Raw genomic sequence first — 18,739 nt, forward strand, 5'->3', positions numbered from 1 at the left:
CCTTTCCTTTCCAGTTTTTCTATCACTGCAACCTGCATGAAATGAGGAAGAGATATGTGCAAGCCTAGGGCCACAGGTTGTCTATCTTGGACTATAAACAAACCTTGTTTTAGCCTTAAGATCAGCCTCAAAAGCCCTGCTTCTAGACCTTTTCCAGAGTGGCCCCATATTTGCGGAATTTCTCTCCAGAGGTATGCATGGCCTCTACTGGCTTTTGAACTGACACTGAAAACTATTTTATTTCAGACTCCTTTATTAAGGAGTGTAGCACTCTGTACGGTTTTAACTTTTGCTATTTGATTGTTGCAACGTTTTAGTTTTTAGATTTGTGCTGGTATCTGATGTAGTATGGTTTTGATGCAAGACCTCTTGGGAGGTTTTGCCTTGAAATGTGACATATGCACATTTGAAAATGAATAAGTAAATATATAAATAGGATTGAAAAAGTATAACTAACATGCAAAACTGAAACCATAAGGCAATATCCAACAAAGCAGTTCCGTTGGCACAATGTTTCTGTTTGCACAACAGAACTTCCCCTCCCTCCCTCCCTCCCTCCCTCTTCTCCCCCCATGCCCCCCACACCCTCCCCAGGTCTGCTCCAGAGAGTTGGGGAAATCCCCCCCCTGAGAGATTTAGGGGGCACTTTGGAAGAGGAGAGAGAGAACTTCCATTGCATAGCCAGGTTATTGTGCTAACACAACTACTTAATTGGATACCACCCACAGTGTTTTGATACACTACCAAATTCTATAAACTACAAAATTGGGAGTGCTGGGGTGCAACTCAGCTTGCCTTGAAGTCTGATGTGTATGCATGGGAAAGAATAGATGGGAGAAACCTCCATGCTTCCTATGTTGTCCTTTCCCTTCTAACCTGTGTTGATCTACCTTCCAGTGCTTAGCGTTGTTGACATCACTTCCTCCTCCTCCTCCTCCTCCTCCTCCTCCTCCTCCTCCTCTCTCTCTCTCTCTCTCTCTCTCTCTCTCTCTCTCTCTCTCTCTGAGAGGAGACCTTTTGGACCTCTTAATAAATGCTAGTTTTATTTTTTTTCTTAAAGCCAGAGTCTCACTATCTCTTCCCAACAAATGCTTCCAAAGTATTGTACAATAAAGATATCAGCAAACAAAATGTATAAGAAACAAATATGTACACAGCAATTAAAAAAAAATCTTAAAAACATCAAATTACACATATACAGTTAGTTTGTATTATAAAATGCCTGGGTCCAGTGGCAGCTGGTGGCTCTATATCAGTGGGGCAGTGAAATCTGCTCCGGCTTTTAGTCTGAGATTTAAAGGAGCTGTCCACCTTAGATAGCTCTTTGAAAGTTCAGACTAAAACTCAGAGTGGATTCCACTGCCTCACTGACATGGAGCCACCATTAGCGGGGTCACATTTCAGGGAATGCCCTCTTTAAAAGGTAAGTTTTTAGTAGCTGTTTAAGAGCAAGACCCTCTGTGGCGCAGAGTGGTAAGCGGCAGCCGAAGCTCTGCTCACGGCCGGAGTTCGATTCCAATGGAAGGAGGAAGTCAAATCTCCGGTAAAAGGGGTTGAGGTCCACTCAGCCTTCCATCCATCCATGGTCGGTAAAATGAGTACCCGGCATATGCTGGGGGGTAAAGAAAGGCCGGGGAAGGAACTGGCAATCCCACCCCATATATACAGTCTGCCTAGTAAACGTCGCAAGACGTCACCCTAAGAGTTGGAAACAACTTGCACTACAAGTGCGGGGACACCTTTACCTTTTTTAAAAGCAAGAACATTAACCACTAGTCTGATTTAGAAGCTGATTTCAGCGAACTGGAACTGCAACACCAAATGTCTGATTTTTAGTTGATGTCAGGTGTACTTCTGGAGCATACGGTATTCTTAACAGTACCCCATCAGAGGAATGTAATCACTGAGCAGAAGTCTATAGGGCAAGGCGATTTCTCAGGTAAGAGGAGGTTTGGTAAGAAGAAGCAACACTGCATTCAAGGCTGAAAAAGTGTTTCTAAATTTTAGATCCAGCTTTGTACACAGTACTTGCCCCATTATCATGAAGGCTTGTCTATAGGCAAGGGATGGAGAACCTGCAGCCCTTCAGATGTTGGTCTTCAAGTCCCAGCAATGGCCAATGATCAGGGATGATGGGGCTAGATTCCAAAATAATCTGAAGGGCCACTGGTTTCCCCATCCCTATTACTAAGTTTTGTTATGTGCCTTCAAGCTGATTTCGACTTATGGCGACCCAATGAATCAGTGTCCTCCAATAGCATCTGTTATAAACCACCCTGTTCAGAACTTGTAGTTCAAGTCTGTGGCTTCCTTTATGGAATCAATCCTTCTCTTCTTTAGCCTTCTAATTTTTCTACTCCCTTCTGTTTTTCCCAGCATTACTGTCTTTTCTAGTGAATCATGTATTCTCATGATGTGTCCAAAGTATGATAACCTCAGTTTCATCATTTTGGCTTCTAGTGATAGTTCTGATTTAATTTGTTCTAACATCCAATTATTTGTCTTTTTTGCGGTCCATGGTATCAGCAAAGCTCTCCTCCAACACCACATTTCAAATGAGTTGATTTTTCTCTTATTCACTTTTTTTCACTGTCCAACTTTCACATCCATGTATAGAGATTTGGAATACCATGGTCTGAATGATCCTGACTTTAGTGTTCAGTGATACATCTTTGCATTTCAGGACCTTTCCTAGTTCTCTTAAAGCTGCCCTCCCCAGTCTTAGCCTTCTTCTGATTTCCATCTTATTAAGGTGTGACTTGTGTGGCAAAACCCCCAAACATTTATTTATTATTATATTTATATCCCACCCTTTGTCCCAAAAGGAGCCCAGGGAAACAGTGAGAAAACAGTAAAAAACTTATTTTTAAAAAAACTTAAAACATTTTTAAAAACAACTTTAAGACAATTACAATACAATACAGACAGAATGGGATAAGATATCTACTTAAAAGGCTTGTTGAAGGTCTATAATAGGCACTAGAAAGACAATGGAGCCTGTGCGTGTCTAATATTTAAGGGGAGGCAATTCCAAAGGGTAGTTGCCACCACACTAAAGGTCTGATTCCGACATCACGCAGAATGGACCTCTTACTGTACAAAATGATATGTGCAGAAGACCCTCACCTGCAGAGTGCAGTGATCGACTGGGTATAAAAGGGGTGAGATGATTTTTCAGGTACTGTGGTACCAAGCTGTATAGGGCTTTATATTTTTGACTCCCAGAATCCTGCCTAGAGTATATAGTGGCCTTTGAGGATACAGAAGTTGGCATTCCCTGGACTAGACCGTATTGGAACAGGAGGAATAGATCTCAGCATTTAAGTCCCTTAAATTGCCCAAATATTTTACATCCCTCTATATACAAAGCTGTCAATGCCTTCCAGTTTGTCCCCCCCCAAAATTCATTATTTTTCCTGCTAAACTGCATGAAAGAAATTGTGTGCCTAAATGTAGACAACTTCAGGAAAAGAAGTTTCAGTATTACAGTACTACATTTCATTCATGCATAAATCCCATCATTCCCCCCTCCTTTTAACTGAATGCAATTGCATCCTAGGAAGATGACTTTGTACTAATTTTCTCACCCAAATAGTAAGCAGTTTAGTCACTTATCTACAACCTAGCAATGAACATGAGTTGTCCATATTACTGTTTCTGATTACATGATTGTTTTTTTAATGTAATGATGTGGCCAATTCATCTTGCTTTGGTAGGTTTCTCCCTTGTTGCCAAATCTATTTATAGCACCTTCCAAACATGTCAGCATAGTGTTCTCTCACCACCATCTCCAGGTGACTGGTAAATTCAGTAATGATCACTTAAGAGTGATAACTCAGTAGTGAGGAATGCTGTGACTTTTTGAAAGGCACATGTGTGACAGGACTGATATATTTACCTGAATTTTGCAATGTAGTTCTCCAACCAAGTAATGTGTACAAAAATGCATATACTGGGGGAAAGTGCCCATTAAATGCATATATTAGTGAAAATAACACAAAAATACATTGTTTTAGGGGAAATTGTTTTGCAAAAAAAGGTGTCTCTTATACATACATACATACATACATACATACATACATACATACATACATACATACATTAGGAGTAGGGTTGCCAGGTCAGAAGCCTCCCAAACCTTGAGATTTCAGGGGCGGGCCCTAGTGATGTCATTAAGCATGGTGCATTAAGCATCAACCACAGATGCTTGGAGCATACAATTCAAACAAAAACATTTCTCTGATTGGAAATTAAGATCGAAATCTTAGCTAAAAGACGGAGCCTGGGTAGAGAACATTTAATCTACCCTACTTGCTTCTGGCAAGAAGGGTTTAAGTGTCCTCAGGCCAGCCAATCACCAGAAAGTCATTGTGGGAAGAAAGGAGCCTAGTGTTGTGGAAATGTTAGATGGGAGCACTCATGAGTAGAGATGGATGCCTCTGAAGGCTGCAATTCTAAAGACACTTATTAAGGGACTAAGCCCCATAGAACTCGGTAGGACTTACTTCTGAGTAGATACAGTTTGGATTGTGCTGTTGGTAAAGCTTTAGAGCTTCTCAGCAAATATATCCATATCCAAGCAGGGCTGGCAACCCTCTGACTGAAATGTCCTGCCTCTTATCTTTTCACATGGCTGCTCCAAACTTCTTTACAGGTTTGACCCTTCAGAAAGAGGACTGAGAAATGAGTAAGAGTAAGAAGATTCTCTACCCTTTCTGTCCACCCTGTGGGCTGCTTATAAACTCACTTTGACAGCCAATCCAATTCCAGTGAGTAATAATTGACAGAGAGAAAACACACATGGTTTGGTCTACCTTCACAGGCAGCAGCTTGGGAACAACAATTACAGTCACGCTTCCAAATACTGTATGTGAATTCTCTTTTACCGCTATTGGGCAAGAAACAAACTGTCATGCAACCAACAAGGTGCATCATCACTGGGATTAAAGGGGGTGAGCTAACCACATGGAACCACTGTTGTTGCTTCTGTGGATGTAAGGGAGTGAGGTAAAAGATAAATGAAATGGCAGGTAATAGAAAAAGAAAAAGAAAAGACAGTGATGCCTTCCTAAATGCAATACCATACCAATCACAACAAGATCCCTATGAGTAAGGCAGAAAACTCAGCATTCCACAACCAGTCAGGATTCCTAACCAAAAACCAAAACTAAAGAAGTCCTTGCAGCCAGTCAGTCAAGGTCACAGAAATCCCCAGACAGCACAACCTGACCCCAGGGACTGCAGTTAATACAGAATGCTGTAGCACAATTGCTGACATGAATGAGACCCTATCAGCATATAATGCCTCTGCTCTAAAATCTGCATTGGTTGCTGATTTGTTACCAGGCCAAGTTCTAGGTGTGCTTTCCATGTTACAGCTGCCACTTAGTACTTGTTCTGCTCTTGTAAGAAGTCAGTGCTTTAGTATGGCACCACCTATGCTTTGGAATTCTCTGCCTATTGATATTAAGCAGACACCTTCATTGTACTCTTTTCAGCACCTGCTAAAAACATTTTTGTTTAGGCAAGCCTACCCAGGCAAGTAGAAGCTATTGTGTGTTTTATCTGTTTTTAACTCATTGTTGGTTTTATTATTTTAAATGTTTTAAAATAGTTGTCTTTAACAGTTTTTGCCAATAATTTTGTTTTAATTCCTTCTGTAAACTGTTTGACATTTTTTTTTACAATAAAGCGGTTTATAAATGTAAATAAAATACATAAATAAATTTTGGAGTCACTGTGGCCCTTGGATCTCTTTCCACTTTTAGGAACAAACGAATCTGCATTACACTGACTCAGGCCTTTGGTACCATCTTGTTCAGTACTAATGACATGGACTAGCATTGGCTCTCCAGGATTCCAAGCAATAGTCTTTTCCAGAGATTGGATTTTGGACCTTTACATGCAGAGCAGGTGTCCTGCCACTGAGCTATAGCCCTTCCCTTATTTTAAAAAAGTATCTTTTAAAATTATTCTTTTCAATTCATTAATGAATGCACATCATACCTAGGGCAGATCCACACCATTCATTTAAAGCACATTCAACACACATTTGAAGCACATCAATCACACCACAGAATCATGGGAACTGTAGTTTTTTAAGGGTGGTGGGAACTATAACTGTGAGGGGGAAACTACACTTCCCAGGATTCTTTGTGGGAAGTCATGCACGTTAAATGCGAGTTGGATGTGCTTTAAATGTATTGTGTGGATCTACTTAATAAACTTTGCCATTTTAATTATTTTTTAAAAAGGAAATGAGCTATAAAGTGTACTAGGTGACCATGGGCTACTCACCATCTCTTAGCCTATCTGCCCCTCAAGATAAAAACAACAGAGGGGAACCATGACCACCCCAAGGAAGAACACACTTAAAATGTAGAGGAAATAATAATATACAACCATTGTATGGAATCAGATACTTATCAGGACATAGTATGAAGAAATATTTATATAAGCATGACTGTCAAAGACATTCATTTTTACACAGTCTGTAAAGATATTTATAGTGCAATCCTATATTTGTTTACTCAAAAACAAGTCCCAATGTATTCAGTGGGGCTTACTCAAACAGGGAAGCGTGCACATGACTGCAACCTCAAGTGATAAGGAAAGTAATTCACTCAACCCAAAATTCAGAATCATGCCACTTTAAGCTGTTTTGCAACTGTTTATACTTGTTTTTATAGATATTGGATTTTAAAGGTTATTCCTTATTGTGAGCTGCCTTGGTTTCCAGTCAGCAACCCTACTTCACAGGGTTGTTGGAAAGACTATACACACTGGAGATGTAAAACTACATACACCCCATGTAATAGTTTATTGTCAAAACCAGTTGGTCACTACAGAACATTTTTTTAAAAAAAATAAAATCTGCCAACACCTGCCATCTCCAAAGATGGAGAATTATATTTTTGTGTTTGTTGATGATCTTCTTACTTTGCTTCTTTCCTGTGTTACTAATGTTTCTACAGAGAATCTAAACTAGAAAATTTTATTTCCTTCATTATTCATCCTAGAAATCTGTGTCAAATTTATTTTTATTAATTTCAAAGCCTTTTTATTGGTCAATGTCTTTTTTTTTTACAATAATTTTTATTCAAATTTTCATAAAACATACAAAACAAAATCATAAAACATTCAAAGACAAAAAACAAAACAAAACAAAAATAATTAAACAAAATAAAATAAAATATTGACTTCCCATTTGTCACAGATCAAATCAGTTATAGGTCTACAATATATAACAATCCTGTCTCTTAAATCATATTATAAAATCACTTTCCTCCAGTAGTTATCTTAATTAATCATCAAATCTCATAAACATTACTTTATTCTTTCCACAAAAAGTCAAAGAGAGGTTTCAATTCTTTAAGAAATATATCTATCAATTTTTCTCCAAATAAACATGTCGATTAATCCATCTCGTTAATAATTATAATAATCTTATTGTCATAACCATAGTCCAAATAAACATTTCGATTAATCCATCTCATCAAAATCTATTATCTATTCAATAATTTCAATAGCCATTATTCCATTATCCCTATTAGTTCCATCTTCCATCTTCAATAGTCCTGTTAAGTCCAGTAATTTCAGTGTCCAATCTTCCATTATCAGTATTCCATAATAATCTTGCTGTCGTAGCCATAGTCATAGTCATATAATAAGAGTCTGATGGGAATTTCCTCTATCCCAAATATTTTCTTGCCATCCATTCTGAATAAGTTGCTGAAATACTGTTGTAAAGTCATATCTCTGTTCTTCTTTTTTACAAAATGCACTGGCTCATCTCTTGAGAGTTTTTCCATTGTCACATGGCTGCAGTTAATTCCATAGATTTTCTCTATATCAAACTCCATCACGTCATTCCAGTCCAAAAGATTATCCAAGCCATTGATAACTTGTTTCGTTATCTCAATCTCATCCATTATTTTCTGAAACATAGTTACTTCCAGATTCTCAGCCACTTTCTTGATTGCCATTTTTAAAACCACGAAAACAAAGCAAAACAAAAATAAAGAAGAACCACTTCTTATTTCAGCAACAATTGGGTTAATATTCCAGGCTTGATGACATCACAGTATAAACAGAGCAGCCTGCCTTATCTCTCTATGTTCAAGAATGCAAAACAAATTTAGTTCCCAGCATCAAAACAGTTAGTGGCGTCGTGAAGAAGCAGATTCGTCAAAATAAAATAGACCAAAAAGAGAATAGTCTCAGACAATATAATATTCCTCGGAATAGAAATCAGGAATAGAAATCCCTCTTCTGTTTATATCTTTAGAATGCACTTCCAGGACAGCTTTTTGCGACAGAAACAAAGATAAGCTGTTAATTTCGTGAATAACAGAGAAGAGTTATAGCTCACCCAGAAGTTGTCCAAAGCCGATCAATCTGACAAATCTCCTTTTGCTGCAACAATTTAAACCAAGTAAAAAAAAAAATAGAAAGAAGGGTGCTTGCCTGTTAGTCCGTTCTCTCTTTAAAGAAAAGATAAACATATCGCTTAAACAGATAGAGCTTGTTCGAAAGTCCGTCCGGCATTGTTGGCTGGACCTTATCTCATAAATTAATGAAATCCAGTCCTCCCAACAAAAACAGGCTTTGAGGTTGATCTCTACGTTTCTCCCTGCCCGGGAGAAATTTCATCAGTCAAAAAAAAAATGTTCTGACTGATTTATATCTGAATAAGCTTCTTTTGAGGCGGCAGCCCGTTCCAAAAGCAGGCACAAGTGAAGTCACCCTTCCCGGAAGTGTTTATTGGTCAATGTCATATGATGGCGAGGACAGCCTTTTGTGTTTCAAATTGGAGGTTATGTTTTATTTCTATTTTGGGTGCATTGACAGTGGAATCTGAAACTGTAGTTTGATGTAAAATCAGACTGATTCCAATATGCTGCTCCTTCAGCAATGACTCTAGCTGTTGGGAAAAAGAGGATGCATGTTTTCAGCCTGCTATGTTTAAACCACTTCATTTAAGGCAAGATGGGCACGGTCAATTAAAAACATAGAGCACACCTAGAATTTTGCTAGAATATATTTCACCTCCTGCTGTTTTATCTTGTGCAAATTGAGACACTCCTGAGGTCCACTGGAGACTATTTTGCAGAAGTCAGTGCCATTATTCTACAATTATGTTTGGAGTTTTTTTAGTGTAAATTTTGCAAAGTGTTGCTGTACTTCACATATTCACAGAAATAGAAACAAAACAAAATGATTTCCTATAGGAAACTTCACTAAAATTGCAAAGTAAATCAGACATATTTAAAGTGATCATCTAAACTATATCAACTGTCTTAATAATGTTGCTTCCTCCCTGCTAAAACAAGATCAGCACAGCACATGTCTTCTTTCTATTATTTGGGCTGATTGCAGGTGTTGCCATCACTCACCATATGCTCAGAGGCACATGTTACCAAATTCTTCCAAGCTACACAGGAAGTGGATTGGACTGTGAAAGACCAACCCAAATGATGCTTGCATTTTGACAACTTTGTAGGGCAGTCCAATATCTCAGAGAGGAGGTCAGGTCTCCTGCTCCCCTGGTACATTCACTATAGCTGCCCAATTTCCCTGCTTTTTAAAGTTTGATAGAAGGATCTGTGGGATATAGTTACATTCTTAAACCTCAAGGTTTTTTGCCTATTAGTGAATTTCTCTGCTTTTTAATCCGGGAGGTAAGAAATGGGATCCTGTGCAAGTTTGCTGAGAATGGATTGATCGTTTGCATGCTTATTGAGCTCAGTGGGATTTACTCCCCTGCAATCAATGCTTAGGATAGATGAAACTGACCACAGGGGATGGGGAGGGGAGGAGGAGGAAGAGGAGGGAGGGGAGGAAAGGCAGAGGGGAGGACTGAGATGGGAGCAGGCAGGAGGGGAGGAGGACAGGTTTGATCATTTGCATGTTTATTGAGTTCAGTGCAATTTACTCCCGTGCAATCATGCTAAGGATAGGTAAATCCGACTGGGGGGGAGGGAGCGCTGGAGTGGGCAGGGGAGGAGGAAGAAGGAAGAGGGGGGAGGAAGAAGGGAGAGTAGAGGGGAAGGAGAGGAAAAGCAGGTCTGATCATTTGCATGCTTATTGAGTTCAATTGGATTTACTCCTATGTAATCATGGTTAGGATAGGAAAAACTGGCCATGGGGGAGGGGGAGGGAGAAGGGGAAGGAGCGTATTGGAGGGGGGCAAAGGAAGGGGGAGGAGAGGGCAGGTTTGATCGTTTGCATGCTTATAGAGTTCAGTGGTATTTACTTCCATGCAATCATGCTTTAGGTAAAACTGACCATGGAAAGGAGGAAGGGGAGGAGGGGGAAGGGGAAGGAGGGGATTGGAATGGGATGTGGATGGGGAGGGAGGGGCAAAGGAAGGGGCAAGAGGGAGGGGATAGGAGGGAGGAGAAGGGAGGGTGGATTTGAACATTTGCATACTTTTTGAGTTCAGTGGCATTTATTTCTGTGCAATCATGTTTGAAAATGGAAATGGACTGCCTTCAAGTCGACCGGACATATGGCAACCCTTTGAATAGGGTTTTCATTGTCTTCCTCTGAGGCTGAGAGGCAGTGACTGGCCCAAGGTCACCCAGTGAGCTTCATGGCTGTGTGGGGATTCAAACCCTGGTCTCCCAGGTCTTAGTCCAACACTGACCTGGGGGAGGGGGAGGGGAGGAGATTGGGTGGGTGGGCACTGGGCAGTGGGGAAGCCCCTTTCCTTTTCAAAAAGGAAAACATTGTGAACAGTATCACTGCTTTTCAGTGTTTTCCCCACCTTTTTATTCTACAGCAGACACATGTAGCCTCCCACCCAAATTTCGACCAAAGCTGTCACTGGCCACATCCACACCAAACCTTTATTTCACTTTGGACAGTCATGGCTTCTCTCAAAGAATCCTGGGAAGTGTAGTTAGTGAAGGGTGCTGAGAGTTTCTAGGAGACACCCTGTTTCCCCTCACAGACCTTCAATTAGAGTGGCTGACTGTTAAACCAGTCTGGCCACTGGAGCTCTCTCAGTGGAACAGGAGTTTCCTCTCAGCACCCTTCACAAACTATACTTCCCAGGATTCTCTGAGGGAACCCATGACTGTCTCAAGTGAAAGCAAAGTCTGGTGTGGGTGTGGCCCCCTGATTAGCCAAGCCCAGCAGCTGTGAGTCTGGCTTTTAGAATTCTGACAGTTGGTTCTTATTGAACATGCCCAATGTTATCATAGGGTTCCAGCCAAAATTTCTTAAATTAATTAAAAATCAGCCAGGCATTTTTTACACTTTTAAACTGCAGAAGATGACGGTCAGAGTATGGGGCAAGGTCTATATTAGGATTCAATGTACTCTGTGAACATGGCTGATTTTTAATGAATTTCAACAGATTATGAGACCTCTGACAGAAAAAAGTCCAAAAGGGGTCTGGGGTTTTTTTCTTTCTTTTTAGACTTTGAATTCTCTGTTCTCTCTGACTGTTTTGTGTATTGCCATGAAAATTTACAGGGTTGTCAAGCAAGTGTTTCTGAGTCAGGACTATAAGTTTTGTAAGGTTTTGTTTTGAAATGAGCTTATGGGAAGCATCAGAATGGCATGGGGGTATTTTCAATTTAATATTGCAGAATGTGAAGAATCCACACTGGCTATAGTATACAGCCACCCTTGTGGCTGTATAATATCACATCACAGGGAAAGCTGTTTGTGTGAGCTAGTTCTCATATAATTTGAGTCAATGTTAATCCTGCTCATTAATCGTTGCCCCATTAAATAAAAGAAAGAAATCTTGGCATGATTGACTAACCCAACCCACACAGGAACCAATTCACACAAATAGCTTCCCACACCTAATGGAAGGAAAGAGAGAAAAAAAGAAAACTTTCTATGGAGGTTTGCCTTGTACCTGACAGATTCTGGGCCTAGACAACAAATTTCCATGCTTCCTGGTTATTTACCTCTGCACAGAAGGGGCAGCAGGACAAACCCCGAAAAAATATCCATCTAGGCTGGCTCAGGCAGCATCTGCATTGTACCTGTTCTGGTAGATGGCCTGTGCCTTCAGCTGCAGAAAGTGCTGCTGCTGCTGCTGGCACATCACTTACAAAATACTAATATTGAATATTTACAATTTTAGGCTGACAATGATCTATGGGTTATCTAGTCTTGTTTCCTACTATGGATCCTGAGCTAAACCATAATGTTCCTGGTCCAAAAATGCAAAAGGAATCAAGGTGCCTGCAGCATCTGTTAGACAACTAATGGCTCCCAGGGGTGGGGGGAGTCTTGGTGCATAAGTCTTAGTGGTGTTTGAATTAGACTACTTTGCTGTTTAGCCCTTTCAGGTTGCAAACAGATTTGCAATCTGTATCTTCTCCATTTCCTCATAACAATTCAAAGCAGAGGCTTCCAGGATAATATCACTTCCGTGTATACTCCTCCAGTTAAGTTCCTTGCCTTGTCATCTAATGGTTTGCATTCGTTTCTGCTGCTATTACTCAATCATATCCAAGGGACCAAATTCCTTTGTCTTCTCATTCATTTCTATAATCTCTCCTCCAGGTTTTAGCGACTGCAGGTCTGCCATTCATCATTTGTCCTTCACTGGTGGTCATGATGCTGGCCACATCACTTGGGTTTTGGGATCCCCCCACCATCCACAGGCACTTGAGCCAAAGCTTGTTTTGGGGGGCCACATCAAACCAAAGGCAGAGAGGCGGCTGCAACTTTATATCACATTAGCATTGCATACATCTTCAGCCAGAGATTTATGTCACATGCTTGCATAACACCCCTCTTTCATGAATGCATCTTTTGAGGGATTTTAAAATATATCCTTGTTTCAGTGGATGGGGAAGAATTAAATGAATTTAAGGACTAAGAGCTGTGGGGGAGCAGTGAGCTGGTTTCAAATATGGAATAACATTCCAGTCTTTTAAATTGTGTATAGCTAGATTGGTAACTAAGGACTAACTTGCATATTAAGCATGCTTTTTAAAAAGTGTGGTGGTGTTTAGCATCTAAGTTAAAAGTATGCTTAAATTGGTCATTTTTATTGGGGGAGGGGGGAAGCAGCCATAGGGTCCTGATCTGAAATGTGTTGGGCCCCCATGCCAGTTTCCTAACAATCCCTTTGGCTGTTATCTGCCCCCCCCCCAAAAAGGGTGTTGCTTGTAGTAAACAAAACATTCAAGGGCAAATAGCAACTGGAGAGGTGGAGAGAGTTTCAGAAGGAAACTTTTTGGTTCCATTGGATGATACAGGAATCAAAGGTGTACCAAAGAAGAATAAGCAGATTGCAGAGAAGCTAAATAAATTATTTGCATCTGTCTTCACAGTGGAGGATATAGGGCAGATCCCTGAACTTGAACTAACATTTGCAGGAAGGGAGTCTGAGGAACTGAGGGAAATAGTGGTGATGAGAGATGAAGTTCTAGGTTTATTAGACAAAATTGCCAGGTCCAGATGGCATCCACCTGAGAGTTCTTAAAGAACGCAAATGCAAAATAGCTGATCTTGTAATAAAAATAGGTAACATGTCCCTCAGATCTGCCTCCATATCTGAGGACTGGAAAGTGGCCAATGTAACATGGATAGGATAGGTAAAACTGACCATAGGGGAGGGGGAGGGGAGAGTAGAGGGAAGGAGGGAGAGGGGTGCTAAAGGAGGGGGAAGGAGGGGACTTGAAGGGGAGGGGGAGGAGTGAAGGAAGGGGGAGGGAAGGGGCAAAAGGGAGGTGATGGGAGGGTGGAGGAGGGGAGGGCCAGTTTGATCATTTGCATGCTTATTGAGTTCAGTGGGATTTACTCCTGTGCAATCATGCTTAGGATAGGTAAATAGACTATGGATGAGGGGATGGGGAGGCAGGACAGGAGGAGAAGGAGGAGGAGGGGATTGGAAGGGGGTGGGGAGGGGAAGAGAGGGGTGAAGGAAGAGGGAGGGGATAGGAGGGAGGAGGAGGGGGAGAGCAGGTTTGATCATTTGCATGCTTTTTGAGTTTAGTGGGATCTACACCTGTGTAACCATGCTTAGGATAGGTGAAACTGACCTGGGGGATGGGCAGGGAGGGGAGGAGGAGGAGGGCAGGAAGGGAAGAGGGAGGGAGAGGGGAAGAGATTGGGTGGGTGGGCACTGGGCAGAGGTGAAGCCCCTTTCATTTCCAAAAGAAAGACATTGTGAACAGTATCGTTCTTTTTTATGGTTTCCCCCACTTTTTAAACATTTTATTGAATTCAAATGTGCAAAAAAAGAAAGAGAAAAAACAACAAAAACACAGAAGTTGTCAAGTGACAATAAACCATAAACATGATACACCAGTCATTGTGTCATTTTTGCCTACGTTACATGTCAACATATAGAGTAAAAGCTGAGAATCCAAAGTGGTAAAGGTCACACAAAGTAGCCCCTCCACATTGCCATCTGAGTCCTTGGGGGTTTACATAAAGGTTTATTGGCATTGACATAGGACATAAAAGGCAGCTATACCACATTCAATTTGTTGGTTCTAGCTACCTCTTGGAGTACCCTTCTATGGTAGGTCCAATGTTCTGACAGTGCAACTCCCCATCTCCATCTCTACCATCTTTCTTTTGAAGGAGGTTCTTCTGTTTTCCATTCACTAGCTACTTCCATTCCGGCTGCTGCTAACAACAGCAACACCAATTCTTTGTGGTGGACTTTTGAGTTAATAGCACTTTCTAATGATAGCAAAGCCAAAGAGGGGTCTGGAGTCAGACTCTGGACTGTGATGTTTGAGATTGTGGCAAATGCCCAATTCCAGAAGGAACAAAGCTTCGGGCACACCCACCGCATGTGAATTAAGGTGCCCTTATCTCCACATCCATGCCAACATAGGGGTGAGGCATTCGGGAGAATACGTGAGAGCTTGAGAGGAGTCCAGTGCCATCTCGAGTGTTTTCAAAGAGGATTCTTGAATTCTAGCTGAAATTGTTCATAATTTACCCAGGTCCTGCTCCCATGCCACTTTTAGTCCAACTGACCCTCCCATAGCCTTATCTATTAGGATTTTATAAGTGTTGGCTACTACTCCTATTAGGTTGCGGTTAGATTTAACGCATACATTCTCAAAATATGTGAGTGAGTGTAGAGAAGCCCCTGGTCTTGCCAGTTTGCTAGCGAATGACCTAATTTGGGCGATTTGAAACCAGTTTATTTTCAAACCACTTAAGTCAGAGTGAAGTCTCTGCGATAGGATGCCCTTTTTCAAATAAATCCTGGACTCGATATATTTCTTTCTCCTCCCACCCTTTGAAATGTGCATCTTTGTCAGGTGTCATACTTTGTCAGGTACTATGGTGTAAAAAGGGAGTAAGGGGTGGTTCTCCAAGAGACAGATATTTACACCATCTCATCGAAATCCTCACTGTGGTCCTGGTGAATGGATTAGAGAGTGCTTGAATTACGGGCCAGTAAGGAGTATGAGTGCCCTTAGAGGGTTTCCCCCACCTTTTTATTCTACAGCAGGCACATGTAGCCTCCCCCACCCAAATTTAAACCAAAGCTGTCCCTGGCCACATCAACACCAGGCCTTTATTTCACTTTGGACAGTCATGGCTTCTCTTAAAGAATCTTGGGGAGTGTAGTTAGTGAAGGGTGCTGAGAGTTGCTAGGAGATGCCCTGTTCCCCTCACAGAGCTTAAGTCAGAGTGGCTGACTGTTAAACCACTCTGCCCACTGGAATAACAGTCTCCTCTCAGCACCCTTCACAGACTACACTACCCACGATCCTTTGGGGGAAGCAATGACTATAGTGAAATAAAGATCTGGTGTGGGCGTGGCCCCCTGATTAGGCAAGCCCAGCAGCTGGGAGTCTGGCTTTTAGAACACTGACAGTTGGTTCTTATTGAGCATGCCCGACTTTATCATTGAGTTCAATGCTAAATTTCTTAAATTAATTAAAAATCAGCCAGGCATTTTTTAAACTTTTAAACTGCAGAAGATGAAGGTCAGAGTATGGGGCAAGGTCAGTAATAGGATTACAGGTATTCTATGAACATAGCTGATTTTTAATTAATTTCAACAAATTATGAGAACTCTGACAGAAACAAGTCCAAAAGGGGTCTGGTTTTTCTCTCTTTTTACGCTTTGAATTCTCTGTTCTCTCTGACTGTTTTGTGTATCAAAAAATGGGAAAGTCAAAAATAGTAACTTCAAAATAATATTTATTGTATAAACAATATTAGAATATGCCCAACGCGTTTCAGCCCAATCAGGGTTTTCATCAGGGGCTATAAATGTAATAATAAAAGACAAGAATCAGGACAGACATATTTCAATTATTCATTGTAATTATGATCTATTAATTTTAAATATAATACCCCAAAATATTCTTTAACAATGAATTTCTTATATTCCCATTTTATACATGTAAATTTAAACACAGAACCATAACTTTATGTATAAAAGATCAATTTAAAAGACATAGTTTATATCTGTGTACAGATTTAAAATGGAAAAACTTTTTTATATTAAAACAAAGTGATTATACTATTTAAATAATTAAATAACATAAGGCAAATAATTTCAAATTGCTTAATAAATGTATGACATTCATAAAAAAAAATTTTTGTTTATACTTACATGTTGATTAGTTCTGAAAAAATTTTCTTATATTAAAGCAAAATAACTGCAAATACTTATGAGAACCAACATAGATAAAGTATTTGTATATTGGTTCCTGAAGGGAGATTGTATGATATATATAGGTTGGTTTGTAATTATACAACACTGTAACAGAGGGGGGGGAAAGTTTGTTGATTGATTTGACCTTTAAATGTGAGATTACCTGCACCTGGACCACCTCTTATATAAAAAAATCAAATTGTAAGGGTTACATAAATAGTTTATAAATTTCTATAAGTTGTTATAAAAGGGGAACAAATGAAAAATCTTCATTTAGCCCATTAGGTATTATTGTTTTTAATCTCAAAATCCATTCTATTTCTTTCTTATTAAGCAAAAACAGGGAGATGAACCTTGTATTTTCTGCAAAACCCAAAATTTTAACATAATTAACATTTTAACATAATGAGAACAATGAAGACAGTGTGACACAATTGGTGCCCCTATTCTTTTGTTCTTAATATTACTTAGATGTTCCCCAATGCGTATTTTTATTTTCCTGGAAGTTTGTCCCACATACAATTTCAGACAACCACATTGAATCGCATAAATCACATGATCAGTATTACAGTTTGAAAAATGATATAGTGTGTATTTTCTCTGATCAATAGGATTAATAAAATAAAAAGTTTTTGAGGTGTGTTTACACATTGTGCAATGGCCACAAGGGTGATGACCCACTGGTGGATTAATATTTGGAAAAATGTGAACAGGAGAAGGAGTATGTTCTCTAAAATCACTCCTAATCAAAATATCTTTCAAATTTCTGGTTCTTTTATGTGAAAAAAGAGGTAAATGTTGACAGCCTGGGACATGTTGCACTATGTGCCAATTATTCTTTATACTATTTTGTATTTTGTTTGTTATATGGTTGTATGTTAGATTACAATGCATTCTAGAAATTGGTGTTCTTACAGTTTTCTGCAACACATCAGATTGTTTTTTGTGTATTGCTTTTTGTAAGTTTTGTTCTACTATTGAAGAAGGATACCTTCTGTTAATTAATTGTTGTTTTAAAGTGTTTGAATGTGAAAGGAAATCCTTCTCCGAAGTACAATTTCTCTTAATTCTCAAAAATTGTCCATGGGGTAAATTATATCTAAGAGAAGGGGGATGGAAACTATCAAAACTGAGGTAAGTATTTTTATCTGTAGACTTCTTATAAATAGTAGTGTGAAGATAATTATCCTTTTTACTAACCAATAAATCTAGAAAGTTGATTTCTGTTTTATCCCATTGGTAATCTAATTGAATATTAATATCCTTAGTATTTATCCATTCTATAAATTCTTTAAAAGATTCCATTAAGCCTTTCCAAATGCAAAAAATATCATCTATAAATCTCCGCCAGCAAGATAAATATTGTGCAAATCTATTAGAAGAATCATAAACATCCTTTTCAAAAGATTCCATAAACAAGTTAGCAATTTCTGGGGCCATTGGACATCCCATGGCCACCCCCTTTATTTGCCAATAATAATTTTGGCCAAATCTAAAATAGTTCTTACACATGGCTATATCAGCCAATTCACATAAAAAATGAGTGGGGGGGGGTGAGTAATGTTACGTTTATCCAGAGTAGATCGAATCACGTCAAGAGCTTCTTGCTGTGGTATACTTGTATATAAAGATCTCACATCCATAGTGACTAACAGGTCAGAGGAATGTACCAGAATGGATTTAATCTTGTTAATGAAATCAGTGGAATCTCTTATGTAAGATGGCATTTGAGGTACAAAAGGTTTCAAAAAGTGATCTATAAATTGTGATAAAGGTTCCAAAATTGAGCCACAACCTGAAACAATAGGTCGTCCTGGAGGGGGGAGAATCTTTTTATGTATTTTAGGTAAAATATAAAAGACAGGGGTTCTGGGATTTTCTTTATATTATTTATTTATTTATTTATTTATTTGTTTCATTTATAGACCGCCCATAGTGAGTGGGTCTCTGGGCGGTGTACAAAAAGGTTAAAATACAAAATATCAACAATAAAATCAGACAACAAACAATAAACACAAGCAGCAACAAAAGAAAAACATAAAAAATAAAAAATTTAAATTATAACATAAACGCTTAAAATGCCTGGGAGCATAGCCAGGTCTTAACCTGGCGCCGAAAAGATAGAAG

The 18,739-nt window shown here is 39.5% G+C and overlaps 1 protein-coding gene across 1 annotated transcript in view; it reads left to right on the forward strand.

Moving 5' to 3' along the window:
• The first annotated feature begins 239 nt into the window (after positions 1 to 239).
• The window catches only part of NEDD4L (NEDD4 like E3 ubiquitin protein ligase), a 433,261-nt gene continuing 414,761 nt past the window's right edge, over positions 240 to 18,739 (forward strand). The window contains exon 1 of the mRNA XM_061615405.1: positions 240 to 247. The gene's annotated coding sequence lies outside the window, so the exon portion shown is untranslated. The remainder of the gene's footprint in view (positions 248 to 18,739) is intronic.

The sequence above is a fragment of the Rhineura floridana genome, chromosome 1 (assembly GCF_030035675.1).
Source record: "Rhineura floridana isolate rRhiFlo1 chromosome 1, rRhiFlo1.hap2, whole genome shotgun sequence".
Lineage (NCBI taxonomy): Eukaryota > Metazoa > Chordata > Lepidosauria > Squamata > Rhineuridae > Rhineura > Rhineura floridana.